This window comes from Lotus japonicus, chromosome 1 (assembly GCF_012489685.1).
Source record: "Lotus japonicus ecotype B-129 chromosome 1, LjGifu_v1.2".
In the NCBI taxonomy this organism is placed as follows: domain Eukaryota; kingdom Viridiplantae; phylum Streptophyta; class Magnoliopsida; order Fabales; family Fabaceae; genus Lotus; species Lotus japonicus.
The window spans coordinates 52,792,436-52,805,125 of record NC_080041.1 but is presented as its reverse complement, the minus strand read 5'-3'; the positions used below and the strand labels follow the sequence as shown (position 1 = coordinate 52,805,125).

General features: G+C 31.8%; 1 long non-coding RNA gene across 3 annotated transcripts; it reads right to left on the bottom strand.

The window, feature by feature from the left end:
* Positions 1-4,852: 4,852 nt before the first annotated feature.
* Positions 4,853-12,318, bottom strand: LOC130720971 (uncharacterized). Of its 3 annotated transcripts, none has more exons than XR_009013329.1 (9): positions 11,875-12,318; positions 11,557-11,644; positions 11,330-11,445; positions 11,125-11,227; positions 10,985-11,009; positions 6,834-10,616; positions 6,695-6,747; positions 5,928-6,041; positions 4,853-5,084 (listed from the first exon to the last, which is right to left on the bottom strand). It is a non-coding gene; the product is annotated as an uncharacterized LOC130720971 (long non-coding RNA). The 3 variants fall into 3 exon arrangements; XR_009013332.1 differs by having other exon boundaries at positions 6,695-10,314; positions 10,536-10,616; XR_009013310.1 differs by having other exon boundaries at positions 6,695-10,616.
* Between the last annotated feature and the right edge of the window lie 372 nt (positions 12,319-12,690).

Genomic DNA, 12,690 nt, shown 5'->3' with positions numbered 1-12,690 from the left:
TGGTTATAAGCCTAATATTACTGAGGTGATTTCTATTTCAAGTTTTTACTCCGTTTTCTATGAATTGAGTGTTGCGTGCTTAACATGGAGCCCAAGCAACAAGACTACAAAAAGATGACTTCGTGCAAGTTGGCCAATTAATAAAGAATATCTTAGGAATTTTTAATTTTAGAGCGGTGCTATATGGTACGAGAGCCAAAGCACGAAGACGCACGAGTAGTGAAACACACCGTTTTGGCCTTCTTTCTCCTCTCTGCACTTCCCTCTACTTTCTCTCCACGCTGTTGAATCCTCTCCTTCAAGTGGCGAAGACATCGCCGAACCGAACCAGCGCCACCGCGAGCCAGAACCCTCTAAAGAGAAACCACCAACCTCCAAATCTAACGCCGCTGCCGCACGTTCGAACCTTCACCGTCGCGTTGTTCCTCCACTTCCACCTACGATTTCCACTACGCAGAACCACCACTGCATCATCAAAATCAACACATGCACCGCACATCAAAACAGGGGAGACATAAGCTAGAATCGGTTTCCCACTTTGGAGATTAAGATTATCTTTGGTTGAACTTGAATCCTCTATGAAATACCCAGTTGGTGCCAAACTCAACAGCAAAGACGGGTTGGATAAGTTCCCAATGTTGGTTTGAGATCCTTAGAAGGTGCAATGGTGAAAGTCATGCAATGCCCACCTAGATTTGGATACTCAATAACTCAGGGGCAATAACCAAAGCAAAAGAGGAAGAAAAGGGAGAAAGTTTTACTATTTCCGTTCTTAAATTGAAAAGGGGTTGGGTGAAAAGCATGACCTTACTTTTCTCATTTTTTATCCATGGTCAATTGACGGGGAAGGGCAAGAGGAAGACACCTGTTTCGGGTTATACAGCTTTTATCATTTTTTTTTTTAAATTAAACATGGTTTTTGATACTCGTGCTGGCTCGTGCACTAAAACTCTCGTGCCTTTAAGCATTATACTTAATTTTATTACTAATAATTTAGGCTTAATAGCAGTCCTGCAAAAAAAGTACAAAACCATGTAACGAGACCTGAATTCGAGTCTTACATAGTAATTAATTAATACAATAACAAGACTCTTCATATATTTAGTTAATTTTTTCTCTCTAATAAAAAGTCTAACCTTATTAAAGGAAAAATTTAGCATTCACATCTAAAAACTTGTGTAAGGTTGCACCTTTGCCTTTTGACCTGTTACTTCAGGTTTTTTTGTATTTTTTATATTTTCAAAAATTAAAATAGTTAATATATTATACAATTATTAAGTAAATAGTTAGAGAATGATTAGGGTTCATTTAATATTAACCCATGTGGTAAATAAGTAAGGTAAATCTGAGAAGTAAAAAAAAAATTTAAATAAGTTAAAAAAAAATATTTAACCACCATTAATGTTAATCAGATCTACCCCAACTTACCCTATCTACCCATCCATATACCATTCAATTCAATTAAACCTTCCATTCCATATTATCCTATCTCCAACTCCAAACGAAATCAAAAGGCTCCAGAAGATTCATCATTCTCGAACTCCTCTTTCTCTTCCTCTAGCTTTGTGTGATATTAAAATTTAAAACAAATCTCATTAAACAAAATGAATCAACTTTCAAATTGGATCGCTCCTCCTCAAAGTAAAATAAACCAGACCAAGATGGGTATGAGAATATAAAAACCAGATCAAGTCGTTGCCCAGATTTCATCCACAAGTATATCTCTCTGTTTAAACTCATACTGAAACCCAGATCGTGATGGATCTGGGAACCGCCGGCAACCTCCAGGATGTGGATGAGGAGCGCGTTGGGGCTCTCCTTGGTTATCACCACCGGCGGCTTGGGCTTGTTCTTCGACCCCGGCGGACGGCCCTCCAACCCATCACCAACAGACATCAGAAACCCCCATCAACCACCTCAACCCAGAAATCCTGAAAATCCCAACTTTCAGCCCACCGTCCTCACCCAGACCTTTAGATCTAGAATCCAGAACCACGCCCTCGCCCAAATTCAATGGTTCTTTAGTTCTTCCTCAACCTTCTTGCCCTCCGCCCCAAATCAATATCTGCAGCCAGAGAAAAAGTGCAGCGCCGGTGCCGGTGCCAAGGCGGAGAGATCATCGAGTGGTTGAGCAGCGCCGGGGAAGGCAAGGGGAAATAACTTCAGATGGAGGGATGAATTGGGTTTGTTACTGAAGGTGAAAGGGATGAATTAATTTGTTAATGATTAATGTTTTACTTAAAAAATATTAAAGATTTTTTTTTTTACTGAACAAGTGACTCAAGAAGTTACCATTACTCACTTAACTAAAATCATTCACTAACTACTTTCCTAATTATACTAGTAAGTTACCCGTGCATCCGCACGGGTCGCGGTCGATTTTACTTAACAATTTTTAAATTGTTTAAATTTAACATAAATTAAAGATTAAATAATTTTATGATGTGTCATTTTTTTTAAGTTTTTTTCATAACTAATCTCTATATAATATAAAAAATTATTAAGTAATAATTTCAAAATTTATTAGTTTTGTTAGCATAGATATTTTTTCCGTTAATTGTTGAAATTGTTTATGTAACCATTGAAAAAATAATATATTAGTTAATAAAATTATTTATTTATTCATTAAAAATGATTTTATATGAAAAATTAATGTATAGTAACTCTGAATAAATAACGATATAACTAATCTCTATATAATATAAAAATTCTAAGAATTTTTTAAAATAAATAACTTTCATTAGCATAGATATTTTACCTGTTGATTCATGAAATTATTTATTTAAACAATGAAAAATAAATTATTTAAATAATTATTTGTTTACCAAAATAGATCAAATATTAATTAAATTAGTTAGTTAAAAACTAAAAATATAATTTTATAGTAAAATTTAATGTATATTAACTCTGTATAAAAGTAGATTTAAATTACCTTCATAACATATAAAATTTCATTAGGAAGATTTTAAAAAAAATAATAATTCTTGTTAGAAGAAATATTTTCCCCATTGATTTATGAAACTATTTATTTAAACATTAAAAAATAATTTATTTACAAACCAAATAATATAAAAATCATTTTATAATAAAATGTTATTTTATTTTTACTTTTGCCCTCGAATGATAGCTCAAGTGGTAAGAGCTAGGAGACATATCGATTAAGCGGGATCAATATATGGACGGTGCAATTTATCTTTCCGATGCAAAAAAAAAAAAAAAACTTTGTGTAAATGAAAATAGAACTAATCTCTATGTAATATAAAAGTTATTATGCATTATTTTTTTAAAAATAGTTAGCAAGGTTACTTTCCCCCGTTGATTAATGAAATCATTTATTTAAACGTTGAAGAATAGTTTATGTAAATAATTTATTAGTTAACCAAAATAAAAGTTAACTTTATTCTACTTCTGTCCTCGAATGATACCTCAAGTGGTAAGAGTTAAGAGACATATGTATTACGTGGGAAGGTCTAGGGATCAACATATGGAGGGTGCAATTTATTTTTTCGATGAAAAAAAAAAAACTTTGTGTAAATGAAGATGGAACTAATCTCTATATAATATAAAAATTATTATGTAATATTTTTTAAAATTTGTTAGCCAGGATACTTTCCCCGTTGATTAATGAAATTATTTATTTAAACGTTGAAGAATAGTTAATGTAAATAATTTATTACTTAACCAAAATAATTTATATTGTAATGAAAATAAATATTTAAACTTTTTTTTGGTAACATGGTGGGGTAAGGTCTCGAAAAGCAAAAAGCTACACGATAGAAACTCTAAGGGAAGCAAAAGCCTCAACCGCATCCTGGTACAAGAGATGACAACATTTAATCAACAGAATATCCAGGATGTGCACTCCAAAACCAAAAATATGAGCCTATTTATTTAAACTTTGAAAAAATAATTTTATACTAAAACATAATATAAATTAGCTATGTATAAATGAAGATATGTTAATCCCTATATGATATAAAAAATTATGAGATGAATTTTTATGCATTGACGGTGTAAATAAATTTTACACAATCAATTAATCACATCTCTCCATTTTGGTAACTCATAATTAAAAAAATTATTACTTTAGCTAGCATAGATATTTTCCCATTGAATATTTATTTAAACATTGAAAATTATTTTATTTAAATAATTTATTAATTAACCAACAAAATTAAATTATAATGAAATTATTAATTTAAACTTCAAAAAAATAATTTATAATTAAATTTAACGTAAATTAACTCTGTATAAATAAAGATATGTCAATCTCTTTATAATATAAAAATTCTTTATGCATGAGCTAAAAAGAAAAACTATTTTAGGTAGCACTGATATTTTCCTCGTTAACTTTGAAATTTATTTATTTAAATAATTTATTAGTTTAGAAAAATAATATGAATTATAATTAAATGAATTATTTCAACATTGAGAAAATAATTTTATAGTAAAAATTAATGTAAATTAACTTTTTATATCTGAAGATATAACTAATCTCTGTATAAGTGTGTGTATTGTTTAGATTTCAGTTTCTTCCAAAACTTTTAACTTGAAAGTATTTTCAACTCAATGAAGGAAATTGTTACTTCTACTTTTGAATTCTTAGAATGTGCATAAAGATGGTTAGATGCATTTATACTGAAATCCAAACATAGCCTAAGTTTAGCAAATAATTTTTTGAAGTAATACTATGTATATATGAGATTCTAGTTGTAAAATTTAAAATAAAAAAAAATCATATAAAAATACACCATTTGACGATAATGAAAGAACTATGAAGTATTTTTGTTAAACTCAAGTCAGCTTTTTAAATAAGTTATTTCTAAAACAACAATTAGGGAAGAAGAATAGCTAAAAAAATGAAATTGTAAGATTAATATAAATTATAGTAGCAACTAAACAAACATGAGAAATCCAATTATAGGTATACTAATAATGACCAAATAGAAAGCATCATTTAGAGTGAGCCAATATTTTCCGTAAATTAATGTTGTACTTGAAGAACCATATAATGGTTCTACCATAACAGACCATTATCTTCATCATCATGCCTAACAGTCTTCTTCCACATGCTCTCCATCTTCCTGCCATAAGCCCATAACACAATCAAACATTATAGTGAAACCAAAATCATCTCCACAAATAGATCAACCATTTTTTTTTCTTTTTTGGTAAGCAATAGATCAACAATATGATAGTTATATGTTAAACCATGGAATCCTGATTACGGAGTAGTATAACACTAATCAAAATAACTAAAAGAATAAGAAAAGTAGCATCACAAAGTTGAACCAATAATTAGGACCCAGACCATAATGCCAAAGAGATAGAGCACCCGGACATTCTCATAATGTGGGAGCATTTAGTTACTTCATGAACAAACTTCAAGAGGTAGACATTGTAATATGAACATAGTCCCACTAAATTCATCATTTACTATATAGAAACTCAAAGAACAATAGAAACAAAAGAATAGTCATCTCTATAACCCTAAAAAAAAGACTTTTGAAGCTGCCACTTGACAAATTAGAAGAGAGCAGCAATGACTTATTGCAAAAAGTGACAAATCCAAAGCTATCACTGATGAAAAGTGATGTGGAAAAACTAAAGAACATAGAAATAGAAACAAAGAGAACTAATTCTAGCTAACAGTAAAGGGATATAAATGTAGATTACAAGTAGCATCTAGTACACAATATTGCTATATAGCTTGGGGGAAATCCATCAAGAAGCATAATAGGAGGATGTTAACCAATGAATCAGCTAGATGAAGGCAAATTAAGTTCTTCATCACATCATTTATAAAATTAAGATCGATGAGTACAACCAACATTGGCATTCCACGTTTCAGAAGCAAATCCCGCAACTAATCACAAAGAAAAATTAATTATCAGTAGACTAAAGATTATAATAGGCATGTGGTGAACCTTTCATGGTCTGCTTTCCTCTTACGCAAATCTGTGGATCTTAGGGTCAACGATCTTCAGATTTAGCACCGAATTCTACTTCCCATGGCTCTTTCAAAAGCAAGCCTTCAGATGCTAGCAAAAAAGATCAAAGCATTCTTCAAAATCTAATAGAACAGAGAAAATATCAAAGCTTTGTATTCAAAGAAGTTGTAGCAAACTATGGCTCAAACACAAAACTGTGAGAGCAAGAGTAAAGCATTATCAGTTAATAGCACACAAATAAGCTCAAAGATGAAGGCTTCAAAATGGAAAAAGAGGAATAGCAGAAAAATTAAAATTCAAGAGTGACGAGGGAGAAAAAAGCGAAGTTGAGTTAAAAATTCAGAGGGTAAAAAATCAAAACCTTAATGCAATGAACATCCTTGATTAGTGAAAACCTCCAACGATTAAAAAATGAAGAGAAAAAGTAAGGCCACAAACACCAAAAGAACTCCATAGACAACCGAAACAGCACTAAGCCTACTCAAACAATACTAAGCCTACCAAAATAACTCAAACACCTTACGGTACCATTCCTTTGGGGATCAGGTTGGATTCAGTTTTCACAAAGAATCAAGCTACAAACAACAGTGTTCTGAAATAGCATGCAGATTCAATAAAAAATGTCCAACCAATTCAAAAACAAATGTGTTGACAAAGGGAAATATGCTACCATATAAATAAATTTGGAAAAATAATGAAGAACAACAGAGCAACGAAATAGCAGAAAATAATAAAAATCAAACCTTGATGCGTTGTAGAAGACTGAGATGAAGAGCAACACTTGATTTTCGTTTTCCTGTGAAATGGCAAGCCTTATGAGAGAGAGGAAGTGAAAATTAAAACTTTGAAGCAAAGGTTAGGAAAAGAGGAGATGGAACTAACCTGATGCAGAAGATGTAGAAAGAAAAGTGAAATAGGAAAATTTCAAGAGAGATGAAGAAGACGGAAGCAAGAGTAAAGAAGTGAGAGAGAAAAATGAGAAGAGATAGGGATTTTTTTATTTTTTTTAATATTTCCAATTCCAATTGATGGTGTGACTGACATGTGCAGCCTTATTTCATTTCAAAGTTTTTTGAAAATTTCCAGAAGAAGAAGAGCGGGAAGTTAAAAGAAGAAGAGTGGGTACTTGAAATAAGAAATAAGAAGAAAACTTAAAATAATCCAGAAAAAAGGAGGAGGTGACACGTAACCCAGAAGGGGTTTCTTTTCTTAGAGTATATTGATCATAACTAGTACTTTTTGCCCGTGCGATGCATGGGGATATTCATTTTTGGGTTTTTTTGTGTGTTTTTTTTGTTAAATTTGTTTTTATTTAAATATATTTTATTGATTAAAAGATATAAAAAAAGAGTAGTTTATGAATTATTATGTTTTCTTTTAATTAAATGTTTGTTTTTTGTTTTTTTTTATTATTTTGTTTTTATCTTTTGACTTGTTGTTTTAAAGGTAGATTAATATTATTTTTGTCTTTATTGATTAGTGTATCTGAGCTAGTTGAAGTAACATTCATTTCAAACAAAAAAAATAGTTGAAGTAACCTTGTTGCGTTAAGAATATGTGTTTTTTTTTTTTGCAATTGGCATTATTTCATTGAGAATAAAATTAAGAACGTAATATTTCACATTTTTGCAAAAATATCTCCTTCACATTACATTGCGAAATACTTCTTTGTAAACTACATTTGAAGTACTATTTGAATTATTGTCATCACCATCGCAAATTGGGATTTTTAATCCTTTACAATTCCCTACAGCGCTCTCTATCATAATACAATTCATCCATAAAAGAAAGGAACCAAAAGGCAACAATAAATTTAATTTTAAATAGATTAATAAATACCAATTTATCACATAATTAAATTTGAATAACTATTAACTTCTAAATTTATGTTTTAAAAAATCCGCTTATCAATCTATTGTCCCTAGGAAGCTGGATCATTCTTATTTGCCTTTTAGTTTTTTCTTAGTTGTGTATTTGGTAGTTAGTTGACATCAGTTTCATTTTTAATAAGCTTAATGGTGTTTAATATTTAATTGCAAGCTTCACTAAAATCCCCTGGGGATTCCATCACTTTGTAACTCTCCTAACAATATTTCTTAAAAATATTAATTTAACAATTTATGTACCTTTATTGTTCAATTGTAAGCTTCACTAAAATCCCCTTGGGATTCCATGGCTTTGCTATCTTCCCTATGTTTGCACATTAATTTATATCAGTGACAAAGTTTTGTAATATTTTTTAATGGTGTTACATAGCCTTTTAGTTATTTTACTTGAAACAACACAATTGTTAATGTTTTTTATTTAAATGATCAACACAATTTTTAACAGAACGTACTATAGGTCAAATAAATTATGTCATTCTTAAGAATTTCTACATTTGGAGTTGTCCCTTATGTTTGTTCTACGCAAAATTTCATCCCTAACCTTTCGTTCTTTTTTTTTTTTTCAGTTTTATGGATTGTGATTGATTGAGGAAGATCAATCAAATTAAAGCCACAAATAAAAATTGTTTGTGCCTATGAGATATGGAATCTGGATATTAATATAAGAACCAAGAAAATTAGATTTAAAATAATTAATTTCATTCCTTGGTGATTTTTTAGATATCCATCACACTCTCCTCATCTGGTCACGAAGAGATGACATTTCATAAATGAGAAGTGATGACAATCCAAATAAAAAAGAGCACATATTCAATGGTCCGCCTATCACCCATGTACATGTATTCAAGGATTTTTCCCCAAAAATCCATTGGTCCATATTCATGTTCCACAATATACACAAAAGTAGCAATCACTCAAGGAATGCTAACATACTTGCTGGGAAATTTGAAAATCAGGAAGAAAAAAAATTCTGCATGGGGCAAGCAACTGACACGAAACACTATTCAAGATGGAATAAAAATGTTACATTTAAGTTCTGCAGTCTTAGCTTAGGAAGAAAATAAAATACATGACAAATGTTACATAATAAAAGACTGGCAAAACGACTATAGATCTTAAATTGTATACTATTGAGCTAAGCAAATTTTACTTTCCCGCAACCCATTATTCGTTCATCCCATATCATAGTTGTGTAGCTAATATTCCTTTTTATAGAAAAAAAAAACTGTAAATTTCATGGTACAGTTTAGAATTCAAACACTTCTGCCCATTAGAAATCAAATATCAAATTACAAAAGGGATTAAGCTACATGTGTTCCTTGTTAAGCTTTCCCAAATCTTACAATAGAAAATTCCAAACCCATAAAAAGACACCAGAGAAACCCAAGCAAATTAGTTAATTAAGCAAATAGCTGAAAGCAACATTGTCCATTCCTCAAATGTTGCTTCACACTCTAGCCTTATTGATATACCAAGCTGCATTTTTACAGTCTTGTATAATGACTATTGCATAATGAGTGTTGCAATGTCAATATTATGAAGCTACACCTTGCATCCTAGTGGCAGCTCATATTACGACTACTGCAATAATCTTGCCACTCACTTCCAGCCAGCAAACCAACTTGTAGACCAAAATACTTCATAAGGAGGAAGCATTCATATTTCATTTCTTCTTTAATAGAATCTTCAAAAGTTCCACCAACTATTCATTTACTTCACATGCATATTATATCCAAAGAAAATTTTCATCCTAAATCTGACAGCTTGGTTATCCACTTCTATATATTCAAGGTCATCTTTTAAATCACATGCTAGATATGAACATTTAAAGTCTGATATTTTCCAAAGGCAGAGATGTAAAAATAAACATCAAAAGAATAGTTAGGCTTGAGTTTTTCTATCAGTATTAGAATATACTATAACGTGTACATATTTCTTCAAACACCAAAAAATAAGAGAAAGAAATCAGATTGTCAAAAAAGAAAGAATTCTCAAACTTTAACAAAAGAGCGAACCATTCAACGCAATGGGAGAATCTATGATCAAAATCTAGATCATGTAGATAATAATACATTAGCAATGTACTACCAGTCAAAATCAGAATCAAATAAGGTGCTCCGTCAACCATCGATCCTAGGTACAACTCTAACCATATATATCCACAGGAAATACCATAAACCCTTAACTCTGCATATCAGGATCAGATTCAATGGTGCATGAAGACCTGACTCCAAATTTCACAAAGCAAGTTGCAAAAAAGGAACTTGGGCTCAAGCTCAGCTATACACAATTTTTCACTTTAAAAAATTCATACCTTGCGGCCATAAAAAAACTAATCCGAATATGCTCTCCGGTGATCAGAAAAATTTCACTCGTATTTGGTGATTCTAAATAGACTTGGGTAGAAAAGAATAGCAAATATTAAAGCAATTTGTTCATTTACTCTTTGGTAGCTTATAAGCAAGGGCCTCAAAAACCTGTTAAACAGTTAAAGAAACAGTGAGAAATTAAAAATGTAAGGTAACAAAAAGAATGATGATTTACCATCAATACTCTGAAAAGATAAACAAACTCAATCCGAAAAAGCCATGGCAGTCTTAATTAACACTATCAAAACATAAAACAACCACTTCATGAGTTCCAAACAAATGAAAGTTAAGAAAATAAAAATTAAGACAAAGCAAAATAAGCTGCATACCTATCAAGTATCAACTCCAAAATTTTCAGTCAAAACAGCTCATTTACTCTCTGTTAGCTTATAAGTGAGGGCCTCAAAAACCTGTTTAGCAGTTAAAGAAACAGTGAGAAATTAAAAATGTAAGGTAACAAAAAGAATGACGATTCTGATTGATGCATTGAAAAAGGAAAAAAAGACCAAAAAAAAGTGAAACAGTAATGGTGGTGAATATCAAAAGTGAAGAAACAAAAGGTGATTGCTTTGTCTTAATGAGTGAACCCCAGCAGATCGCAAATGATTTCAGAGGATGATTCTGAATCCCAACAGATCACAAACGAAATCAGAGAATTGATTCCTAAATTAACAGTACAAACCAGCGATCAAATACCCACGGCTTCGACTTGTTACCCGTTTTTCTTATAGCGAAAACAAACAAAAATGGTGAAAATAGAATAGTTAGAAGTACTCACCAGGTAATTCCAAACCAAGCAAAACCTGATTTCAGAGAAATCGAAACTCAGTCATCAACATTGAACATACCAAAACAATCAATAATGGTGAAAGACAGAGAGAAACTAAAGATGGAAAGGACATCAGCAAGGTTACTCACCGAAAGGTAGGATGCAGCTATGACATTCGTTGTGCAGTTTTTTCCTCTGGTATGACGCATGTAAAGTTGTATCTAATGGTTATTCCTTGGCTATATCATCTTGCTGCAGATGGTTTTCCCATGTTAGGTTTCTTCAATGCATAAGCCAATGGCTTTGTTTGCTTAAAAAAAAATTAAACTATCAAGTCTGAATACTTGTGCCCACCGAAAACCAAAAAGCTCCAATGAAGACCACAAAGGATTCCCTGATGTTCATATGAGATTCCAACCCTAGCCACTGCATTGAGCCCATCAGCCTTGGTTAATTCTACTGAAATGTCCCTTCACCATCAACACAGATGCACCAACTCAATTTTAGCCATCTTTCAAGTACTTCAATACAATACATTTAAAGTAAAATAATTTATAGAATGAAGGTTATTACGACCTAACCTCAAAGGTGTCCTATTCTCCATGCCTTCACTCTGCATCCTCAGATCTGCTATTGTTAGCAGCCACAGAGAAATCACATAAACAGACCCTGAAACATATTCAAAGCAATCAGACTCAGGGCTGACATAAGGGAATAGAAAGACGAAGGAAGTGAATCAACAGATAGAGAGATGCAAAACCAAATCTGAAATAAGAAGAGACAGAAGAACCTAATTCAAGATGTAAATAATTCGAAGCTGAGCACAAAGATCATATTAGGGAATAAAATTTCGAGTTTGAAAGGAATGTAAAAACACAAATTTTTCGTTGATCACATACCGTCCAAAAGAAGCTTTCAAAAACATGCCCAAATTGAAACCCCAAATCACCGAAAAATCACACTGGAAGCCCCCTCTCCATCGATCTCTGCTAATTTCTTCTCGCAGCTTCTGCATTCCTCTGACTCTTTCTCTGAAACTGAATTGTCCTTCGAATGAGCTTCCTTGAATGAGATCCTAGGGTTGAGGAATTGGTTAATGGGGTCGAGGAAGAGAGGATTCGATTCTGGGAGTGAAGCATGTGCGTAACCTAATGGAAGATGAATCGCGGAGAAGAATGGTGGAGAAGACGGTGAATGTTGCTAGGTAATGAAATTTCTCTTGCATCCATTTGATCTTTAAGCCTTGCTGAACTTTTGGAAAATAAGAAACCGAAAAGAGGGAAACGGTGGAAGAAAGAAGAGCATCGAACCTGAAGCGTTACAAAATGAGAAACACAGTAGAGCAAAACGGGGGAAGATAGATCAACAACAAATCTGAAGCGTTGAAACAAAGTTATCAACGGCCAAGATTTAATCTTTGTGGAATGATGTGCATTTGTACAAAAATACCCATGCTGAAAATTATAATATAGTGCAATGGATAATTGAATGACAGGTTTGCCCTCAAGGCTACACAAACTCTCCCTTTATATATAGTACTAGTATGTATACCCGTGCCGATGCACGGGGGACATATTTCCTAGTATATAATAATTTGTTTTTAATATATAGAATTATTTATTTTGTATGAATGAACGAAAAATCTAATAATTTATTGTGTTTTTAATTTATTTATGATATAATAATACAATAATTTGTATGACTTTTGTTTTTAT